This window comes from Castor canadensis, chromosome 6, assembly GCF_047511655.1.
Source record: "Castor canadensis chromosome 6, mCasCan1.hap1v2, whole genome shotgun sequence".
Classification (NCBI taxonomy): domain Eukaryota; kingdom Metazoa; phylum Chordata; class Mammalia; order Rodentia; family Castoridae; genus Castor; species Castor canadensis.
In genome coordinates this window covers 138,558,856-138,582,101 of record NC_133391.1, presented here as the reverse complement: position 1 = coordinate 138,582,101, position 23,246 = coordinate 138,558,856, and positions in this window count along the sequence as shown.

Genomic DNA, 23,246 nt, shown 5'->3' with positions numbered 1-23,246 from the left:
AGTTGGAATCGAGGTCCCACCAGAATTAGTGGGGGGGGGCCCTATCCGAGTCACAGCACCAAATGTAGGCAAATGTAGGCCCCAAAGTGACCAAGTGGAGAGGAGTGATCTGGCCAAGAGATTCTTTATTGCTGGGTGGGAGAGGGAGAGAGCTGAGACAGAGAGAGAGAGCAAGCGAGAGAGAGAGGGGCAGGGGCTTAAATACCCCTCAGTGAGACTCAGCATGATCTGATTGATTAGGATCTTATGGTTCATGCTGATTGGATGTTGGGGCAGAAGGAGAATTCAAGCAAGACTTGAGGCAGGACCGTGACCCTGGAAAACAGAAGCTTAAGGGTGCAGTAAGAACTGAAACCTATAGGTGCTATTATTGCCAACATTCCTATATGTGGTAATACAACTTGACAGATGGGATTAGGTTAAATATCTTAAAATAGGAAGATGATGTGTTATCTAGCTGAGACCATTACATCATAAAGATACTTATAAGAAAGAGTTAAGAATGTTAAGAGTCAGAGAGAGATCTAAAGGCAATAGTTGCTGGTTTTGACAATGGAAGAAGTCATGAGCCAAGGAATGTGTGCAGCCTCTAGAGGCTGAAAGAGCAATGCAATAGATGTTTTTCCCCTGGAGTCTCTAGAAGAAACACAGCCCTGCTGACACCTTGATTCTAACCAGTGAAACATATTTCAGACTTTTGACCTCCAGAACTATAAAATAATAAATATGTGTTGCTTTAAGCCATTAAATTAATGGTAATTAATTTAATGCAGTAGGAAACCAATGCAGATTGATTCATTATGGTTGCTTCCATTTTCTTTCATCTCTTGAAGACCCCCAACTCCTTTAGAAACATGCCATCAGACTAAACCACCTCCACTCCTCCTTATTGCTGTCATCTACCAATACTTTCATTATTCCATTTTGTTTATTGAAGTTATTTGCTCACTACTCACTGTGTTTCTCTATCATACTTTGTCATTATTTACAGTGATTTCTGCATGAATATGTATGATCCACTTTCTACCCTGCCATTACAAACTCTACACCTTACATTCAACAATGTTTTTCTTTATCTTCTCTTCATTCTTAGGGTCTTACTGTAAGTTTTATTGGAAATAGCAAATGATTTACTTCCAAATTCTGAATTTTAAACTTTTTGCTCTGGCACATCCATTTCATATTTTTCTATTACTTCCTCTAGTATTCTCATTCTAATAATTTATTAATCTTTCTCAAATTTAGTTTATTGTCCTGATTACATTTTTACTATCTGTCATCTTTTTAAGCCCTCACTTTGAGTTCAGCATCTTAGGTTCAATGTTCCATCACTTAGTCTCTCCATTATATAAGCCCTCAACTCCCTTACTTCTCTCTTCTGTTATTCTGGCATGGCAAAACGTTAAGCCAGATGAAATATTAGCCATTTGGCTTATCCCTGTTCATACCCTCATGCAGATGAAATTCACTTAAAATTTTTGGTCATAATTACCTACTGGAATTTTAACATTGCCACCAATCTACTACATTAAAAAAATTTACCTTTTCTCTGTCCTGAATCCATAATTTTTCCCTTATTCTTTCTCTTAACTGATTAACTAAATTCTTATTTTAAGTTAAAAACAATTAAGCAAGAACTTCCTCAGTTAAGAAGCACCAATTCTACCAAACTATGGCTTCTATCTGTATATAACCATACTCTCTGCTGCCTCTCTGCAGTACACCATGACTTAATTGACTTTGTTCCTGTCAGTGTACTTGTATTTTACTCAAGTTCATTGCTCATGGAATCTTCAACTTTTTCTTCTCTATTACACTCTTAAAATCAAATCAACTTCAAATTCTCAATTTCCTTCTCCACTAAGAAATATTTTGACACAAATCATGCAACAGTATCTTTCATATGTAAGATATCCCTTATCTCAACAGTGTCCTCACCATTGCTTTACTCTTTCTTTTAATGAAGCTTCTTAAATAATTGTGTATGTCCATCATTTCCACTCCTCACCTTTATTGTGGAGAGTGTACTCATTCCTTTATCCTGGAAGCACTTTCACATGGTCTCCAGGTTATTGCATTCATATTCCAGGGCTGCTTTGAAGTCTTGGGTTCTGATCAGCTTCCTTTGGCGAGTCCTCTACTTTTTCCTGACATTTAAATTTTGAGTTCAGCCTTCAGAGTTCTCTTTTACATGTTCTCATGCTTTAAGTGTATGAGTAACTTCAAAAAAATAATCTCAATATAACCCTCACAAATGTCTTAATAAAATGGATATTGTACTTACTTTATAGATGAGAAAATTGGCTGGGGCTACAGAGATGAAGTAATCTAAGACCACAGTGGGGAAAGTGGTAGAAAAGAACTAAAAGAGAGACCAATCTGATTATAAAGATCTCAGACCCTTTCTAACTATATCTCTAGCCACTGTGCAATTGTCATGCCTGGGGTTTGCAATGCCTGCAATGAATAGAGATAAAACAAAGTAAAGCAAGCTCAAATTCCATGTCAGTATCCAATGTCTATCCCTCCTCACTTCTTTCGCGCTCTTGCCACCCCTTTCACCTTTGGCTTCATAACATCAATAGTTCTAATGATATGAACTTTCCTTGTTCTTTTACTTTGCCTGGAGCTTTATAATAAAGTTGGATATTTTCCTGAGGCAAATTAGAATATTATGCAGGACACAAACTAGCAGCAGAGCAAATAAGCACTTTGTTCTTTGGGAATGATTAACTATTTTTTTCTTTGGCTACCATATAATCTAGCCATGCTTGACATCTTAGTAGTTATAAGCATAGTCAACAATAAATCCTATAATTAATTTATAGTCATGTTTAGCTTATTTCTAGGCAGGCGCTCTACCACTCGAGCATGCCTCCAACCCTAGCTTATTTTTATGTAACAGATGAGAAGATATTGAAAAGTTTGTTTTGAGGCAAACTGAGGTGAACCATCTTCTATTATATTAAAGCTTGCTCTTTTAAAATTTTTATATTATTTTATTAGCATATGTTAATTATATAAAGTAAAGGGTTTTGCTATGATATTTCAATATATAGCTATAACATACTTTGATCATATTCACCCTCTATTACTCTTTCTTATCCTCTCTCCCCTAACCCATGCTTTTTAACAAACTTTCTTGCAAATGTTTTCAATGGATTTTATTATGATTTTTTTCATGCATGCATACAATGAACTTTGGTCATAGTCTCTCCCTTCACCCTCTTTTTGTCTCTCCCAGACTTTTTACAAGTTAAGGAGAATGTTAGTCTTTTTGGACACATTTTTAAAAATGAACTCTAATTCTCTGACCTCTGTGTATGTATATGGTATGGTATGGTATGGTGTGTGTGGGTGTGTTTGTCTAATTCATCCTCTGATGTGGGGGGATAAGTGATGTCAAGATTAAATAATAGTTTATTGGAGATGCAGAACTTCCATTCTAAAATATCATAGCTTAAAATAATTAATGAAGTAGGTGACAGTGGCTCATACCTGTAATCCTTGCTACTTTGGAGGCTGAGATCTGGAAGTTCACAGTTCAAGGCTAGCCCAGGCAAAAATGTTTGCAAGACCCTATCTCAAGGAAAAAGGCTGGGCAGGATGGTACACCCTTGTCATTCCAGAAGTGCAGGAAGTTTAAAATAGGAGGACTGTGGTCCAGTCCAGCCTGGGCAAAAAGTGAGAAACTATCTCCAAAATAATTAGAGCAAAAAGGGCTGGGAATGTGGCTCAAACTGTAGAACAGGTATTCAAATGCCAGTGCCACCCCCCCCCAAAATAAATTAACTTTTATGTCTTTGATAAATTGATAATTCATTCATTCCCTAGTCTTCTGTAAACTACTATCATCAATATCTGACAGTTATTATAAAAAAATTTCACATTTAGTGAACCCCTACTCTTTGTATTTTACGTACATCTTACTTAATATGGCTTGCTTCTATGTCTACTTCATTACAATTTTCTTTCTATGAAAGTAACATTGTTTAAATTCTATGGAATGAGTGTCTACGACTGTATCTTATAGGCATATTATAATCTTTTTAATAACTTCTCATGGTTTTGCTTCCAGTCTTTTTTTGTGCTATTATAAACTATTTCATAGAAATAGCAAATACATAATAAACAAATTGCCTTGTTGATTAATTTTCAATCTGGCACATTGAAATTAGCGCAAAAGATATTAATGAAATAAATTTAGCAATTTTCATATTTTTTATAAGACCATGTCCTATTATAAAGAAGATTAATATTGATAACTTTTCAGTGAAATAAACACTTTGCACACTTGTAATGACTTTATTAATTAGTTCACATGAGGAAATGTGAAGACATTTTCACATTAACATTTTTAAAATTCAACTCAAAATGAAGAAATCATGCTATTTATTTTCTGAAAGACATCATAAATACAAAAGGTATCAATTGTTTTTCATGATTCTGATTTGCTTTGGAGAGTAGCTCACATTTTATTTTTTTTAATTTTATTTTTTTTCTTTTATTCATATGTGCATACAATGTTTTGGTCATTTCTCCCCCCACCCTCCCACCCCCTCCTCCCCACCTCCTCCCCCTCGCCCCACCTCTTCCCTCTCCCCCTACCCCTTTGCTACCAGGCAGAAACTATTTTGCCCTTATCTCTGATTTTCTTGAAGAGAGAGTATAAGCAATAATAGGATGGACCAAGGGTTTTTGTTAGTTGAGATAAGGATAGCTATACAGGGAGTTGATTCACATTGCTTTCCTGTACATGTGTGTTACCTTCTAAATTAATTCTTCTTGAACTAACCTTTTCTCTAGTTCCTGGTCCCCTTCTCCTATTTGCCTCAGTTGCTTTAAAGTATCTGCTTTAGCTTCTCTGCACTGAGGGCAACAAATGCTATCTAGTTTTTTGGATGTCTTACCTATCCTCATACCTCCCTTGTGTGCTCTCGCTTTATTGTGTGATCAGAGTCCAGTCCTTTTGTTGTGTTTACCCTTGATCTAATGTCCGCATATGAGGGAGAAGCAATGATTTTTGGTCTTTTGGGCCAGGCTAACCTCGCTCAGAATGATGTTCTCCAGTTCCATCTATTTACTTGTGAATAATAGGATTTCATTCTTCTTCATGGCTGCATAAAATCCCATTGTGTATAAATACCACATTTTCTTAATCCATTCATCAGTAGTGGGGTATCTTGGCTGTTTCCATAACTTGGCTATTGTGAATAGTGCTGCAATGAACATGGGTGTGCAGGTGCCTCTGGAGTAACCTGTGTCACAGTCTTTTGGGTATATTCCCAAAAGTGGTATTGCTGGATCAAATGGTAGATCAATGTTTAGATTTTTAAGAAACCTCCAGATTTTTTTCCAGAGTGGTTGTACTAGTTTGCATTTCCACCAGCAGTGTAAGAGGGTTCCTTTTTCCACACATCCTCGCCAACCCCTGTTGTTGTTGGTGTTTTGATGATAGCTATTCTAACAGGGGTGTGGTGGAATCTTAGTGTGGTTTAAATTTGCATTTCCTTTATGGCTAGAGAAGGTGAGCAATTTTTTATGTATTTTTTGGTCATTTGAATTTCTTCTTTTGAGAAAGTTCTGTTTAGTTCATTTGCCCATTTTTTATTGGTTCATTAATTTTGGGAGAATTTAGTTTTTTGAGTTCCCTATATATTTTGGTTATCAGTCCTTTGTCTGATGTGTAGCTGGCAAATATTTTCTCCCACTCTGTGGGTGGTCTCTTCAGTTTAGAGACCATTTCTTTTGTTGTGCAGAAGCTTTTTAGTTTTATGAAGTCCCATTTTTCTATGCTATCTCTTAGTGGCTGTGTTGCTGGGGTTCCATTGAGAAAATCCTTGTCTATATCTATTAGTTCCAAAGTATTTCCTACTCTTTCCTGTACCAACTTTAGAGTTTGTGGTCTGATATTAAGATCCTTGATCCACTTTGAGTTAATATTAGTATAGGGTGATATACATGGATCTAGTTTCAGTTTTTTACAGACTGCTAACCAATTTTCCCAGCAGTTTTTGTTGAAGAGGCTGACTTTTCTCCATCGTATATTTTTAGCGCCTTTGTCAAAGATAAGTTGGTTATAGTTGTGTGGCTTCATATCTGGGTCCTCTATTCTGTTCCACTGGTCTTCGTGTCTGTTTTTGCACCAGTACCATGCTGTTTTTATTGCTATTGCTTTGTAATATAGTTTGAAGTGGGGTATTTTGATACCTCCAGCATTGCTCTTTTTGCTGAGTATTGCCTTGGCTATTCATGGTCTTTTGTGTTTCCAAATGAATTTTAGGGTAGATTTTTCAATCTCTGTGATGAATGTCATTGGATTTTGATGGGAATTGCATTAAACATGTAGATTGCTTTTTGTAGTATAGTCATTTTTACTATGTTGATTCTACCAATCCATGAGTAGCTCACATTTTAAACACTGTTTGGCTACTGACATTGATGGTTTAAATCTCAGCCCTATCTGTGACATAACTAAAAGTACAATTAAACTAAATTAGTACCATCCTCTAAGAATCTCTAACCATGAACTTGTTCCTGTATACCATGAAAAAAATCCATGCCCTAGTAATCTCACTAGTATGGATATTTCATTTTATTAAGTAGTTTTACTTTATTGAACACTTACTATGTTTCAAAATTAGATATTTAGTGTTGACTTTAAACAATTTCTGAACACCCGAAACTTACTATTTATTTTATTTCCATCTTCAAAACTGGAGTTAACAATATTTTATTTATTGTGAGGAAATGTGACCATGTGCATAAAACACAGAGTGCAAAATTCTAAACACAACCAAATCTGGTGCACACATATTTTGTTTGACATGCACAATGCTTCAAAAATAATCTGAGCCAATATTTAAAATCTGGGGAGAATATAGATTCAGAAATACAAGGTAGGGTTGTGTTAAAAAATAAATTTCCTCTGAGAACTTTGGACTGTACTTTCAAGTAAATTTTTATGCTATGGTTTCTGATTTATGGTCAGATCATCCTCTATCCAGGTGGAGGATGGACGATAGCCAAGATTTTGAAACTTCAGTAAAGACAAAGAGTTTACTAGGGTTGCTGTAAGTAACCTTCAAACACTTAATTTAATTTAAAAAAATAAAACTTACCATTTTCTTTTTCTTCTTTTCATTAACAAATATTAATTGCACAAAGAGATTTCATTGTGATATTTCCATGTACACATATAATGTACTTTGATCAAATTCATCTATTTTTCTTAATTCCCTGCCCTTTTAAAGTTTTAATGGGTTTCATTATGCTATATCATATATATTTTTGATCCTTTTCAAACTAATTAAAAGTTATGCAGATAATTAATTTTACATGTTGAAGACCTTGTGGTTTTGAGATGCTGTGGAGTTGGTTCCTTTGTGTCATGTGCTGAGCTCAGGACAAATTATCTGTGACTGCTTTTTGCACACAAATTTGAAGTACTTACAAAAACGTATTTGATTAGGGTGTTTACCACTCAATACTGGTTTTGATTTTGTGTTCATTCTTTTGTTTTTGTTGTCAATGTTTATTTGTGTGCTTGATCTATTCTGCCCTGTGAGCATATTCAAGTAAGAATATTGTTTCCAGACCTGTGCTTTGAAATCACACACCTGGCTAAATGATGACCCATCAGCTGGGTGCAAGCCCTCATCGCTCTTGAATCACACTTGTACTGTGACAAGTGAATGTGTAATGCCTAGAGTGGACATCATATATTGTAGCTTCTTCTGCATTTAGGTTAACTTTGGATGAACTTTTAAAAATTTAGTTATTTTCTACTTGACAGTTTCTTTTCTTGCCTTTTATTAAAATAATGTACTTATTTATTTATACGATATATAAAATAATTGCAAGTGAAATTAGAAGTGAATTCTCAGAAACAAGATTAAATTCTACTTTGATCTTTCTTTTTTTTTGGTTCAACTGAACATTTTAAAAATGATTTTATTAGTATATAATAATTGTGTAGGGGGTTTCATTTTGACACTTCTATATGTGCATATAATGTACCCTAGATTGGCTCATAACCTCCATTATTCTCCCTCATCTCCCTCTTCCTTCTTAAAATGACTTCAACAGGTTTCAATGTTCCATATTCACACATGTATAGAAAATACATCAACCATATTCACTCTCCTTACCCTCTTCATTTACCTCCCTCCTCCAACTTGTACCCTCCCCATAAATATGACCCACTTTATATTTCTGTCTTTTATAGTTTAAGTGTCTGTTCATTATTCAGTTGGTATTTTACCTATGAATATCTTGTACTTAAATCATTCTAACCCCTCTATTCTCTTCCTTACCTATTTCTTCTTATCCCATATTGTTTAATGGTTTTCAGTGTGCTTCTTATTCCTACAATATTATTCACTCTCTGTCATTCTCTTCCTATTTCTTTCTTTCTGCCTATTGATTTGGGGTTAAGCTTGTTCTTATTTTTATAAGGGCTTGAAGTATATCTTTAAGTTATTTGAGATCTCTCTGATTTTTCTTTTCTTTCTTTCTCTTTTTTTGGTGTTACTCAGATTTGACCTGTGGGCCTTGTACTTACTAGACAAATGATCTATCACCTGAGCCATGCTTCCAGCTTTTTCACTTTTTAATGTAAGTAGTCATAGGTATAAACTTTCCTCCTGGTACTGCCTGTGCTATGTCCAGAGCTTTTTGTAGGCTGTGTTTTCACTTTGGTTTGATTTTTACTCCCCCCACTCCTTATCTCTTTGGGGACTCACTGGTCATTCAAAAGTGTATTGCTAAGTCTCTACATGTTTGTATATTTCTTGTAATTTCCTTTGTTGACTTCTAGTTTTGTTCCATTGTGCGCTGATAAAATACAAGATGTTATTTCAATCTTATACTGGTTAAGGTTTACTTTGTGTCCTAAAATATGGCCTATTTTGGAGAAAGTTTCTAGGACTACTGAGAATAATGTATATTCTGTGGCTGTTGGGTAAAATATTCTGATGTCTGATAAGTTCATTTGATCTATACTGTTCCTTAATTCTGATGTTTCAATGCTGATATTTTGTCTGAATTACATATCTACTGGTGAGAATGGGCTATTAAAGTCATATACTATAATTGTTTGGGGATTTATCTTGGCTTTTATGCCCAGCAGTGTTTGAAGCTAGATATCATATTAAGTGAAATAAACCAGAATTACAAATAGAAATATGGCGTTTTCTCTCATGTGAAATCTAGTTCTAAAAAAATAAAAATAAAACAAAAATTAGGTCATGAATATATTTGTGGGGGAACCACAGGAAAAGGAGGGGGCAAAAGAAGAGGATGATGAATATGATTGAAGTACATTGTATGCAGTATGAAAATAGAATAATAAACACATCTTCATTGTGAAAAAAGGAGTAAGGGATAAGAAAGAATAATTGAGGGGGTGAATATCTTTTTTTTTTTTTTTTTTTTGGTGTTACTTGTCTTGAACTCATGGCCTCATGCTTGCTAGGCAGGTGCTCTACCACTTGAGTCATGTCCCTAACCCTGAGGAGGTAAATATGACCAAAATACATAACATGCATGCCTGGAAATATCACAATAAACCCCACTGTACAATTAAAAAGAAGTCTAGGTAAATTTTTCTTCCTACTACAATTCTTCAGAAACTTTAAAGAAACTGTTATCATTGGGGAAGGTGATCCCACAGGACACATTTGAAAAAACAAGATTAAATTGTGTTTGATGATGGCTGTGGTAAGAATGATTAGGCTGAAAAAATATGTCCTAACACCAATTACTGTCACAACTAGTGCTGAAGTAGTGGTGAGTACCTTGAAAACAACATGGAATATTATAATGAGGACTCATGTGTTTTCATTTTTATTTTTTTTTCTGATGATCTAGTAAATGACATATATTCCTATAAATTATAGTGCTAATCACACTGCCTCTAGAGCTAGGCAAGAGGGCCTCCGTCCTGAATCCTACGTTTTAGAAGGTTCTATTTTTCCCTGCTGTGGCTGCATCTGTCCCTATGGAGCAAAGGTTTTAATTGAATGAAAAACATAAGCTCAATAGCTCGCAACTTTCTTCCAGACCATGCTGTAGGTATCTTGGATTCCAGATTTCCCAGCATTTCCAAGGACTGCCAGGGGATGTTACCTGGGTCTGTCTCCCTGAAGTAGCCGCCCCCACGCTTTTTCTTTCTTTCTTTCTTTCTTTTTCTGGTGTGTACACCTTTAGGACTGAGGGGTGACCAAAAAGTGACTATTTAGAGTCTGTTAAGCTTAGACATGCAGCCATGGTCACCACACACATTCATGAAAAAAGCTCCTTGAGTTATAGAATGAATCCAGGAATGAGAAGAATGACAGGTCAGATGAACTCCATTTTTCCCTCATCACCATTTATAGAGAAGGACTCAGAAGAGCCTAGAATTCTAAGTCTAAACCTAGCCATCCACATCCTTATGAGTGTATATTTGCCATGGTACATAAAGCTTTTTGTAATAGTTTATCATTTTTGTTAACTTTCAAATATTTCTAAATATGATATGTAAGTCTTTATTTGTACTCTCATTCGAGGTCCTAAACATGGCTACATTTTACTAAACCTATATTATCCTTACAATAAGCCCCTGTGTGGATACTATTAATTCCTAAACTTTATAGAAAAGGAAATTAAGGAATAAGACACATAAACAACCACCTACAGTCAGATAATCAGTGAGCAAGGATATGAACGAGAGAGTTTGCTCTGACATCCTAACATGCTCATTTTCTTAACCACTGTAATATGTTCTTTCTTGAAACAATGTGTCAACACTTCCCACAGAAAATTCCTGGAATTACTAGCAGAAACTAGTAATTCATCGGGATTCACTTTTTATGGTAAAAAAAAATTGTCTACATCCATGATGTATTTTATGCCATGACACTGATAAATATTTTAGAGCCTCTGCTGTTATGATGTCATTTTGAAAGAAAATGCTGACCAAATGAAAATAAGGATTTGTATTTCATCACTTACTGAATAGCTTATTAGCATACATATATATGCAAAATAAAAATTTTAATAAAAACAACATATATATTCAAAGCAAATTGCATTGTAATGAAGTAGGTATTATCTTTTACATAGCTTTATGAAGTATACTTTTGAAAGAATGAGTCTTTTACGTGCACAGGTTGTTAAACCATTGTCTGGTGATTATAGTTCAGAAAAGAACCAAACAACGTGCCACATACCAGATGAATACCTTTAAAGGCAGGAGTTACATGGAATCCTTACAACTTCATGCACAAGAGCATAGGATCACTGATTCTTTAGTATTTTTAAATTAAATTTTATTTTTAAATGATACAAAAACACTATAAAAATGTGCATATTAATGGGATAATGTGATATTTTGATACATGTATTCATTGTGTAATGCTTAAATCGGTTAAGCATATACATTTCCTCAAACATTTATCACTTCTTTGTGATGAAACTTTCAAAATAATTCCCTCCAGCTTCTTGAAATGAACAGTACATTATTCTTTTTTTTTTTTTAAAGTGAACAAAGTTTATTTGAACAAAGGATAATTTATTTTTTTATTTTTTTTATTTTTATTTTTTGTAAATCTTCTTTGGAGAAATATCTATTCATATCTTTCCCTTCTTTTTAAAATTGGGTTATTTGATTTTATTATCGAGTTCTTTTTTTTTTTTTTCATTTTTCTTTTATTATTCATATGTGCATACAAGGCTTGGTTCATTTCTCCCCCCTGCCCCCACACCCTCCCTTACCACCCACTCCACCCCCTCCCGCTCCCCCCCTCAATACCCAGCAGAAACTATTTTGCCCTTATCTCTAATTTTGTTGTAGAGAGAGTATAAGCAATAATAGGAAGGAACAAGGGGTTTTGCTGGTTGAGATAAGGATAGCTATACAGGGCATTGACTCACATTGATTTCCTGTGCGTGGGTGTTACCTTCTAGGTTAATTCTTTTTGATCTAACCTTTTCTCTAGTTCCTGGTCCCCTTTTCCTATTGGCCTCAGTTGCTTTAAGGTATCTGCTTTAGTTTCTCTGCATTAAGGGCAACAAATGCTAGCTAGTTTTTTAGGTGTCTTACCTATCCTCACCCCTCCCTTGTGTGCTCTCGCTTTTATCATGTGCTCATAGTCCAATCCCCTTGTTGTGTTTGCCCTTGATCTAATGTCCACATATGAGGGAGAACATACAATTTTTGGTCTTTTGAGCCAGGCTAACCTCACTCAGAATGATGTTCTCCAATTCCATCCATTTACCAGCGAATGATAACATTTCGTTCTTCTTCATGGCTGCATAAAATTCCATTGTGTATAGATACCACATTTTCTTAATCCATTCGTCAGTGCTGGGGCATCTTGGCTGTTTCCATAACTTGGCTATTGTGAATAGTGCCGCAATAAACATGGATGTGCAGGTGCCTCTGGAGTAACAGTCTTTTGGGTATATCCCCAAGAGTGGTATTGCTGGATCAAATGGTAGATCGATGTCCAGCTTTTTAAGTAGCCTCCAAATTTTTTTCCAGAGTGGTTGTACTAGTTTGCATTCCCACCAACAGTGTAAGAGGGTTCCTTTTTCCCCGCATCCTCGCCAACACCTGTTGTTGGTGGTGTTGCTGATGATGGCTATTCTAACAGGGGTGAGGTGGAATCTTAGTGTGGTTTTAATTTGCATTTCCTTTATTGCTAGAGATGGTGAGCATTTTTTCATGTGTTTTCTGGCCATTTGAATTTCTTCTTTTGAGAAAGTTCTGTTTAGTTCACATGCCCTTTTCTTTATTGGTTCATTAGTTTTGGGAGAATTTAGTTTTTTAAGTTCCCTGTATATTCTGGTTATCAGTCCTTTGATGTATAATTGGCAAATATTTTCTCCCACTCTGTGGGTGTTCTCTTCAGTTTAGAGACCATTTCTTTTGATGAACAGAAGCTTTTTAGTTTTATGAGGTCCCATTTATCTATGCTATCTCTTATTCTAATCTGTATTTACTCTACTGTACAAGTAGCACCCCAGAGATTCTTTTCCTAGCTAACTGTGCTAAGTCCCCATGATTAACCTCTTACCATCTCTCCTCCACACTACTCTGCACCGTTCTTGATAACCACTGTTCTGTTTTCACCTTCTATGAGATAAAATATTAGGATTTCACATATGAGTGAGATTGTGCAGTACCTATCTTTGTTTGTCTGGTTTATTCTACTTTTAGCATCATAATCTCCAGTTCTATCCATGATGTTGCAAAAGATAGCATTTCATTCTTTTTTGTGCCTGAATAGTATTCCATTATGTATGTATGCCACATTTTATTTACCCATTCATTAGTCAATAGGTTCTTTGCTGTTTCCAATTTTTTGCTGCTGAAAACAGTGCTTTGATAAACATGGGAATGCAGATGTCTCTGACATACTGATCTCATTTTCTTTGTAAATTTATCAGTAATGGGATTACGAAGTTGTATGATAAGTTTTCTTTTAGTTTTTTTGAGGGCCCTCTATACTGTTTTGCATGATAGCTGTACAAATCTACTCTGATTAATGATGTGCAATGATGCTCCCCATCTTCACCAGCACTTGCTAACTTTACTGTCTTGATAATAGTCACTTTCACTGAAGCAAAGTAATATCTCATTGTGAGTTATCCCCTCACATTGCATTTCCCCTATGATTAGTATTGTTGAGTGTTTCATTTATATATCACTTGGCCATTTGTATGTTTTATGAGAAATGTCTGTTTAGTTCTATTGTACATATGTTAGGTTACTTTTTTTGTTTTTGTTATCAGTTCCTTATAAATTTAGAATATTCACCCCTTGCCACCTACATAGTAGTAGTTTCTTCCAATCTGGAAGAATCTTGGGTCATCTCACTCTGTTGATACTCTGCTTTGGTGTGCAGAAGCTTTTTAGGTTGATCTAGTACCATTTGTCCATTTTTCTTTGTTTCTTATGATTTGAGGGTCTTGTCCAAAAAAAAAAATACTGTCAATTCTAATACCTGAGGTTTTCTCCCTTATGTTTTCTTCTGGTAGTTTGATAGTTTTAGATCTTACACTTAATTTTTTTAATCAATTTTGCTTGATTTCTTTAACTGGTAAGAGATAGGGTCAAGTTTCATTTGTCTGCATATAGATACCCAATTTTACCAGCAACATATTTTAGAAAGACTCTTCTTTGTCCAAAGCATCTTCTTAATAACTTTGTCAAACTCACTTGACTGCAATGCACGGGTTTACTTCGAGGCTCTCTGTTCTGTGTCTTTTTATGGCAATACCATGCAATTTTGATTATACAGATTTGTGGTATATCTTGAAGTCGGGTAGTGTACTATCTCCTTTTTGATTCTTTTTGCTTAAAAAAAAAGAAAAATTCTGTTTGATATATATATTTTTTGTGCTTCCATATACATTTGAGGATTGTTTTTCTAGTTCTGTGAAGAATGTTATTAGTATTTTGACAGGGATTCATTGAATCTGTAGATTACTTTGGGTAATATGGATATTTTAACATATCAATTCTTTTTCTTGCCAGTGCATTTTTATTGATTTTTTTCATTAGTATACACTAATTGTACAGGGAAGATTCATTGTGACATTTATGAATAACCTTACATTGAACATTGGTTAGGTTCATCCCTTCATCTCTCCCCCTCATTCCCTTCCCCACCCCACCTAAAACAATTGCAAAAGTTTTCATTGTTCTGTTTCGTATATGCACACAAACCACATCCTTCATTCACCCTCCTTCATCTCCTTCATTCACCTTCTCTCCTCCACAAGTCCCCTCTACAGGAGGTATTTTACAGACCTTCCCTTCATTTTAAATTCCAAAGTTAGTATTGAAAGTGATTTCTCAACATATCTTAGCTGTGAATATAATGTGCTTTGGTCAGTTCAACTCCTTATCCATGAATGCAAATGTCTTTCTGATTTTGTGTCCTTTTCAATTTCTTTCACCAATGTTTTATAATTTTCATTGTAGAGATCTTTCATCTCTTTGAATAAATTTATTCTTTAATATTCTTATAGGTATTGCAAATGGTATTGCTTCCTTGATTCCTACTTCAGATAATATGCTATTAGCATATAATGATGCTGCTAACTTTCATATATTGATTTTGTTTAGCGCAACTTAGCTGAATTCATTTATTACTTCTAATAGCCTTTTGGTGATATAAGTGACCTTTATTTGTTAAAATAAGTTCCTTCTAAACCTAATTTTTTCAGTGTTTTGATTATGAAGGAATGTTTAACTTCATCAAATGTCTTCTGAATCTATTAAGATGATAATATGGTCTTGTTCTTCATTCTGTTGATATGATGTATCACTCCTATTGGTTTGTATATGTAAAACCACCTCTGCATCCCTGGATAAATCCCTCTTTATCATGATGACTACTTCTATTAATATACTACTGGATTCAGTCTGTTAGCATTTTGTTGGGAATGTTTACGACTATATTCTTCAAGAATACTGACCTGTAGGTGTCTCATTTTGTTCTTATTGTGTCCTTATCTGGCTTTGGTGTCAGGGTAATGTGGGCCTTGTAGAATGTGTTTGGAAGTATTTCTTCTTCCTCTAGTTTTTGGAATAATGTAAAGAAAATCAGTATTATTTAGTTCTTCTTCTTCCTCTTTCTCTTCTTCTCCTTTCTCCTCCTCCTGCTCCACTTCCTTCATCTTTTTCTTCTTCATTTTTGGCAAAACTAAGGTTTCAACTCAGGGTTTCACGCTTTCTAGGGAGGCACTCTACCACTTGAGCCATGCCCCCAGCCATTGTTTGCTTTAGTGATTTTTCAGATAGGGTCCTGAGCTTTTGCCCAAAACTAGTCTTGGAATGACAGTGTCCTATCTCTGCCTCTCACATATCTGGGGTTACAGGAATGCATTACCATGCCTGACCTGTTCTTTTGAAATAGGGTCTTGTTACCATTTAATTTTTTTGGCTCATGCTGGCCTTGAACTGCAATCTTTCCATCTCTGCCCCCCAAGAACCTAGAATTACAGGTATGTACCACTGTGCTCAGTGGTATTAGTTCTTTAAATGTTTGGTAGAACTCACCAATGAATCCTGGGCTTTTCTTTGATGGGAGAATTTTTGTTGGTGATTCAGTTATATTATTTGTTTTGGGTTTATTCAGGTTTTCTGTTTCTCATGATTCAGTCATGGTAAAGTGTGTGTTTCCAGAAATTTGTCATTTTTTCCTAGCTTATGCAATTTGTTGGCAAATAACTATTCACAATGATCTGTAATGATCGTTTCTTTTTCTCTGATGTCAGTTGTAATGTCTTTCTTTTTATCTCTTATTTTCTTGAGATTGCTCCCTTTTCCTTGGTTAGTCTAGCTAAGGGTGTATCTATTTTATTTATCTTTTGAAGAACTTGGTCTTGTTTAATTGATATTTTAAATTTTTTAAGTTTCTATTTCATTTATTTTTGCTTTGATATTTATCGTTTCTTTCTTTTTTGGGGATTTTTTTATTTTTATACTTCCTTGAAATTCAGCTATAACTCATTTATTTGAGATCTCCCTACTTTTTTAATGTGGGTTTTAATTGCTATAAACTTCTGTCTTAGTAGCACCTCTGCCTGCTGCATCCCTTAAATTTGATATATTATTTCTCATTTTCATTTTTTTCAAAATATTTTTAAATTGCATTCTTGATTTCTTGATTTTGATTTCCATTTGTTGTTCAAAAGTAAGTTGTTTAATTGCTACATAATTATATAGTTTTCAAAGTTTTTCTTATTTATTTCTAGGCTTATTTGTTGTATTGTGGTTTGAAAAGAACATTCAATACAATTTAATTATTTTCTGTTGAGATTTGTTTTGTGTCCTATCTTACCATGCATTTTGGAGAATGTTCTATGTGCTCACAAGAATGTATTTTGCAGAATTTTATGCAACCATGAAGAAGAACGAAATGTTATCATTCGCTGGTCAATGGATGGAATTGGAGAACATCATTCTGAGTGAGGTTAGCCTGGCCCAAAAGACCAAAAATCATATGTTCTCCCTCATATGTGGACATTAGATCAAGGGCAAACACAACAAGGGGATTGGACTATGAGCACATGATAAAAGCGAGAGCACACAAGGGAGGGGTGAGGATAGGTAAGACACCTAAAAAATTAGCTAGCATTTGTTGCCCTTAACGCAGAGAAACTAAAGCAGATACCTTAAAAGCAACTGAGGCCAATAGGAAAAGGGGACCAGGAACTAGAGAAAAGGTTAGATCAAAAAGAATTAACCTAGAAGGTAACACCCACGCACAGGAAATCAATGTGAGTCAATGCCCTGTATAGCTATCCTTATCTCAACCAGCAAAAACCCTTGTTCCTTCCTATTATAGCTTATACTCTCTCTACAACAAAATTAGAAATAAGGGCAAAATAGTTTCTGCTGGGCATTGAGGGGGTGGGGGGGGAAGGAGGGGGCAGAGTGGGTGGTAAGGGAGGGGGTGGGGGCAGGGGGGAGAAATGACCCAAGCCTTGTATGCACATATGAATAATAAAAGAAAAAAAAAAAGAATGTATTTTGCAGCTGCTGGATAGAATGTTCTATTTAACTGAACTATTTAATCTGAATCTGTGTGATTTGGAATTCTCTTGATATTGTGTAACTAAAGTAAAATTTGGAATTGTTCCACATAGTGTTCTTATGGATTGAGGTAGTGATGAGTAAATTAGAAATATGAGCTTTTTGAAACACTATACTAATAAAATATAACTTTCACTTGTATGCCCTGAATAGTGCTTCATTAAAAATGGTCTCTATTGTTTAAATGCTTGATGACTAAATAGACAGCAAACAGAAGATATGCAGGATTTTAGGCAATAGCAGCTGAGGGCCAGACCAGAGTTCCGGTGTGTGGGTGGGAAAAAAGGAAGCTTGGCATAAGCACTTAATGATGTCACCCCATAATTGTCACTAAGAAATGTGTTCTATGTAGCTTTCTTCAAGCAGCTACTGGACAATTTGTCCTTAGTACTATATATATTACATAAAATCGTTCCATTCGAACCATTTGAACATGTCTGATCATTTAAACACATGGAATTACAGGAAGAGAAAGGAATCAGGTATCACTTTTAGGTGGCTAAACAGTAACTGCATTGGAGCACTGTCATGTTTGCAATCTTTATTCCTCACTAAATACAAATTCATCTTTTCATTATCATGTATCATCTCATGTATGGCAAACTTTTGTTGACTCACTTCATCCATTAAGTAAGAAAGTTATTCTTTCAAAACTTTAAAAATGAACAAAATTTAGCTTAACAAGAAAACAAAAATTTTTCTTATTTTCCTATTTTTCTCAATTGTTTCCTCAAAAACAGGGTACTGAGTCTTGATATTCAAAAAATGGAGCACAGTAGAAAATTAAACTTATATCTCCAGGAAGATCTCTAGTTCACCCTAAAGCCTGTAATGAAGAGCACTTCCTCTCTCTAAGTACACTGAATGATGAGTAACACCCGTCTCCTCCCTTTCCCCCAAACTCTCCACAACTCCACCTCTACATCATGGTACTGGCTCACTTCATCTGTTCATTAAGAAAATTTTACTGCTGAAATCCTATTTGATGGAACATTTCTAGTTTGCTCTTTAAAACTGTACAATATTATTTCATATACACTTATGGTTGCACAGCAAATTACTTTGCTTCCCCTTCCCCCTTTAATTGTAATAAATGTGAGATATTGAACAAAGGGACTGCAACAAAAGAACAAAACAAATCAACAAAAGCATTCTGAATATGACTTCATCCTTCCAAATCTTGTAACTACGGACTATACACAAAGATTTCTAATTTTGACAGACCCAAGTGAATCTAGTAGCAAATAATGAGTATCTTAAGTATTTTACTTTTTTTTTTTTGACAAGGAATATCACTATTTGTAGTTTAACTGAGGGGTCTCCCTTTTGTCATTTAAGTATAGACTGTGAAGTCAAAAATTGAAATAATGTGTGTATAATGCTACATAAAATTCTACTTTATCTGACTGTATCAGATAACCACATGTGATGGTCCAGGAAAAATTTGAGTAAGTCAAATAATTTTCTCAATTTATAGCTAGCCTCTGTGAGTTAAAATATAAATTATATATTTTATATGTATAAGTAGGTTAATTAAACTTTCTAAGCATATTTTTTTCCTGGCTTAGTAAGTGAGGTATTATCTGAGGCAAAACAGTATGGAGAGTGTTTATTTACCAGATGGGAAGGATAAGGAAGCCAGGATCTTATAACGGACTTGACATGAATGGTGTGTGCTGTGCCCTTTCCTTTGGTACTTCAGCAGCTACTAAATTCTGCTGTGCTTCCTATTGCTGGCTGACAAGAAACAGAAGCCTCTTCCCACAAGTGACTGGTGGCAGATGGATCAAGCCAGTGAAACGTTGTGCCCCAGACTTTCATCTGTCCAGCAGAATGGGGTCATTACAGAGTGCTTTTACATACTACTTCTCTTAAAGCTGCAATTTATGTGTAGTGTTGGCAATAGTTAGTTTAATTTTACAAATTTATTTTAAACATGTGTATATTCCTGACAGCAGGCTGCATGCTTTCCATAGTGGGGAAAGACATGGACAAACATAGTAATTGTGTTTAATTTTTAGAGGGAATAATGAATGTAAATCTGGAAAGTCACATTATTTGAGATAAACCAAGATCACTTGGTCCTTAATTTTCTTGTATATTAACAAACTCATTCAGGGGGAATTAGTGAACACCAGTCAGAAACAAATATGATAAATATGATTAGGTATTTGGAGAAAGGGAGAAATATATTTTAAAATCCTAAACATTTTGATTGTACATATTGAAATTTAAGTAATAGATATCATTATTTAAGTTTTGAGTTTAGACTTAGAACTACAGAGAGGAACAATTTTAACTAATTCTAAGCTCCTATCCATCCATCCATCCATCCATACCCCATTCCTGGTCATTTACTTTCTAACTAAACTGTTCTCTGGTGAACACTACATTTCTTAATAATTAATTACATAAACTACTATAATTTTTATGCATTTAAACTTGGAAATTAAAACAATAATCTCTGGACTAAATGTATTACCTAGAATTTCCATCCTAAGGAACCCATCTCTTGGGTGGTACTGCCTCAGAGGAAGGCTGGCAAAAGTTTCTGAAATACCAAAGGGAACGCTTATTCTGTGGGTCTTATGAGTTGCTAATTCCTTCTTCTATTTAAATAACTTGCACGCTTTCGTGTGTGCCATTGCCTTTTTTTCAAAAGCATTTCAGGAGACGTGTACTGGAAAGTATTGTATGCTTTCAGAGTTGTACCATAGCCCAAAGCAAGAAGAAAAGTGGGAGCAGGTAGCTTTGTGGGCCTATTTTCTCTATGTGAGTGCATGGAAACATCTTGTCTCCTCCAAACTGGAATCAGCTGAGAACATTTAGTTGCAAAAACCCGAAACGTGGACAAATTTGGTGGAAAAATTGAATAATATTCATATTGTGTTTCCTATTGTAGACACTTAGCTCTTTGAGGGTTAAGCAATAAAGTAAATGCTCTGGCCTCTCAGTTTTAGAAGAGTCCATGTGTCATTCATAAGACATAGCATAAAATATCTGAGATTTAGTGCCATGTACCAGTTACACATTTTGAGACAGGCATTCACTTGAATTAACATAAAACAATACTTTATATGTTAAAACATCTTTAAAACCCAACACTTAAGTACAATGATTTTTTTTTAAAACCAAAATAATAGGTAGCCATATTTTGGTTCTGTTGTTCATATTCTTTTCAAGTTAGTGCTTTAAAAACATGATAAAAATTTTCCTTCCTGACTATAGAATCAAGCAGACATGCACAACCAATCTGAATATGAAGTACCTAAGGTGTAATAAGTGACATATTATCCTTTTTTAGAGAATTTATTGCTGGAAAATATGTTAACGGTCACAGGTTGATTCTCCAGGTTTTTGTGATGAACTACTTGGACCTTAGATTACAATTTGAAATGCCTGGGTTCAATGCCTTGACTTGTAGACATTGGGAGTATTATTTTAACTTTTTAAATCCTCATATTTCACTCAGAGAATCAGTCTTGGTAGGTCTGACAGAGCCTGGCCATAGATATTTTTATAGGGTCTTCAGACATGTCTGGGAATTCTGCCAACCCAGTCTTTGCCAGGGTGTGTATGTGATTTGTGGACAAGTTTGTGAACTAAAACATGATTGATTTAATGATTCAATTAAATCCCAGTCCCAATTTCCCAATGGTCTTGACTCCTGCATTGCATCAAGTAGTAGTTCCTGTTTAAAACATACTGTCTAAAAATAATTCCCATCTTCCTCACATTTTCTAAGAATGTATGTATTCTTTCAAGATGATGCAAGTACCATCACCTCCAGGTGGCCTTCCCTGATCAGCACAGCTATAATTCCTTCTTACCCTGAAGGAATTTGTCTTCCAAAGTCTGGAACTCATTAATTTGCATTTTGGAGTGATGTGTGGGGCTATTTGATGAACATGACATTTAAATCATTATGAAGGCTATTACGAGGATTTTCTTAAGAACATGACTACTCAATACTCAATGTAATTATGAGGATCATAAAAAGTTTTTGAATTTTTTTCTCTCCATGAGCATGCCTGTATATTTCTATAGACAGTATGGCAAAACAGTTGGGAACATGGACTTTGAAGCCAGACCGCATGCATTAAGATCTTAGTATCTTGACTTAAACAAGCCATGTGACCTTCAGCAAGTTATTTATTCTCTTGTACCTCAACTTTTCACCGGTAAAATGGGAATAAGTATGGTGTCTACCCATTGAGGTTATTATGAGGATTAAATGAGTTGCTATATGCCAACAGCATCTAACATTTTAGTTTTATTATGTTAGGTATTTGCTATTATTACTACTTGCCATAAATAATTAAAATATGGTTTCTAAGAATTAGTCCATCAGTTTTCTCTCTTCACATTGACTGAAAGTAGACGTAAAGACAAGCTTGTGACTTACCTATAATAAGGAAGAGAACATTTCAGACTTGTCACTGGTCCAAATTTGTCTCTTCTATTCATTTGTCTCTCATTTAATTTATGCAATTTTGTATGATTTTTTGAATTGGTGGAAGCTGCCTGATAGTTTTTTGTGGAAAAAGGATAGGGTATAGAAAAAATAAAAGTTCAGTTTTTTCCTTATCCTGTTAACCTATTGACACAAAAATCTGAAGGCAGTAAAGAGTAGCCTAATTCTAGAACAAAGGAAAATACAGAAAGTTGATATTTAAATTGAGCACTTTGAGAAGGGGAAATTATATTTGAAATAAGAGGGTGACTGTGTGGTGTAGGCAGTTTTCTTCCCAATTTGCTTTGCTGTCATGTGGAGGAACATAACACAGTTTTGTGCATCTATATCATGTGACTTTTCCATACCACTTTCAGCCGGCCAGATGCTCTTTTTGTGACAGAGGAATAACCGAATGTCTTCAGAGCACAACTAACCCACCGGTTTCAATGTCCAATACCAAAATGTCAAACAGCCTCTTGGCATGTGTAAACAGATTTTCAAAATCTTTTTTGTAAAATTAAATTTCTTAAGTGCTATTTTTAGATAGCTGCCTTATACTGAGAATTTTAATCGTAAAAATAACCCCCTTCCCTTTATAAATAGTACTAGATGACTAGGAATGGATGTTTTTATCCTGGAAATCTCTCAAAGTCTTAAAAAAATTTTTTTGTAAACCACAGAAGTATTACTTCTGTTCTAGAGGATTATGCCTGTGGTTTATAATGTCATCTGGACTTCTTGATTGATTTATAACATAGTTATCCAGCCATCTCGATTCACTAGCTTAAGTATTTCTCACAGTTTAAGTCACATGTCTTGTCATTTGTGAAGCCCTGTTTCTTGAATCCTACAAATTCCGGATTAGTGAAAAGGGCTCTCAACTCCTCCAATGATTCATGTCTGGAACTTTCATTGAGAAAAACTATTCACCCAAAACACTTACACTGTGTGAAAATTGGTAGTAACATGTTTGGGATTGAGAGAGTAAAGCTACCAATCCGATGGCCAAGATCCACTGATTGAGCACTTAAAATCCTTCCAAATTATAGCAAGCCACACTTGGAGGGGAATTCTGTGCAGAGAAATGTAAGCATCACCTATAAATTTTACTTTCTCTTATTTTATTCTATTCATGTTTATTTCCTATATGCTGATGTGCTTTAGTAAATACAAAAACCGAATAAATATGTCATTTAA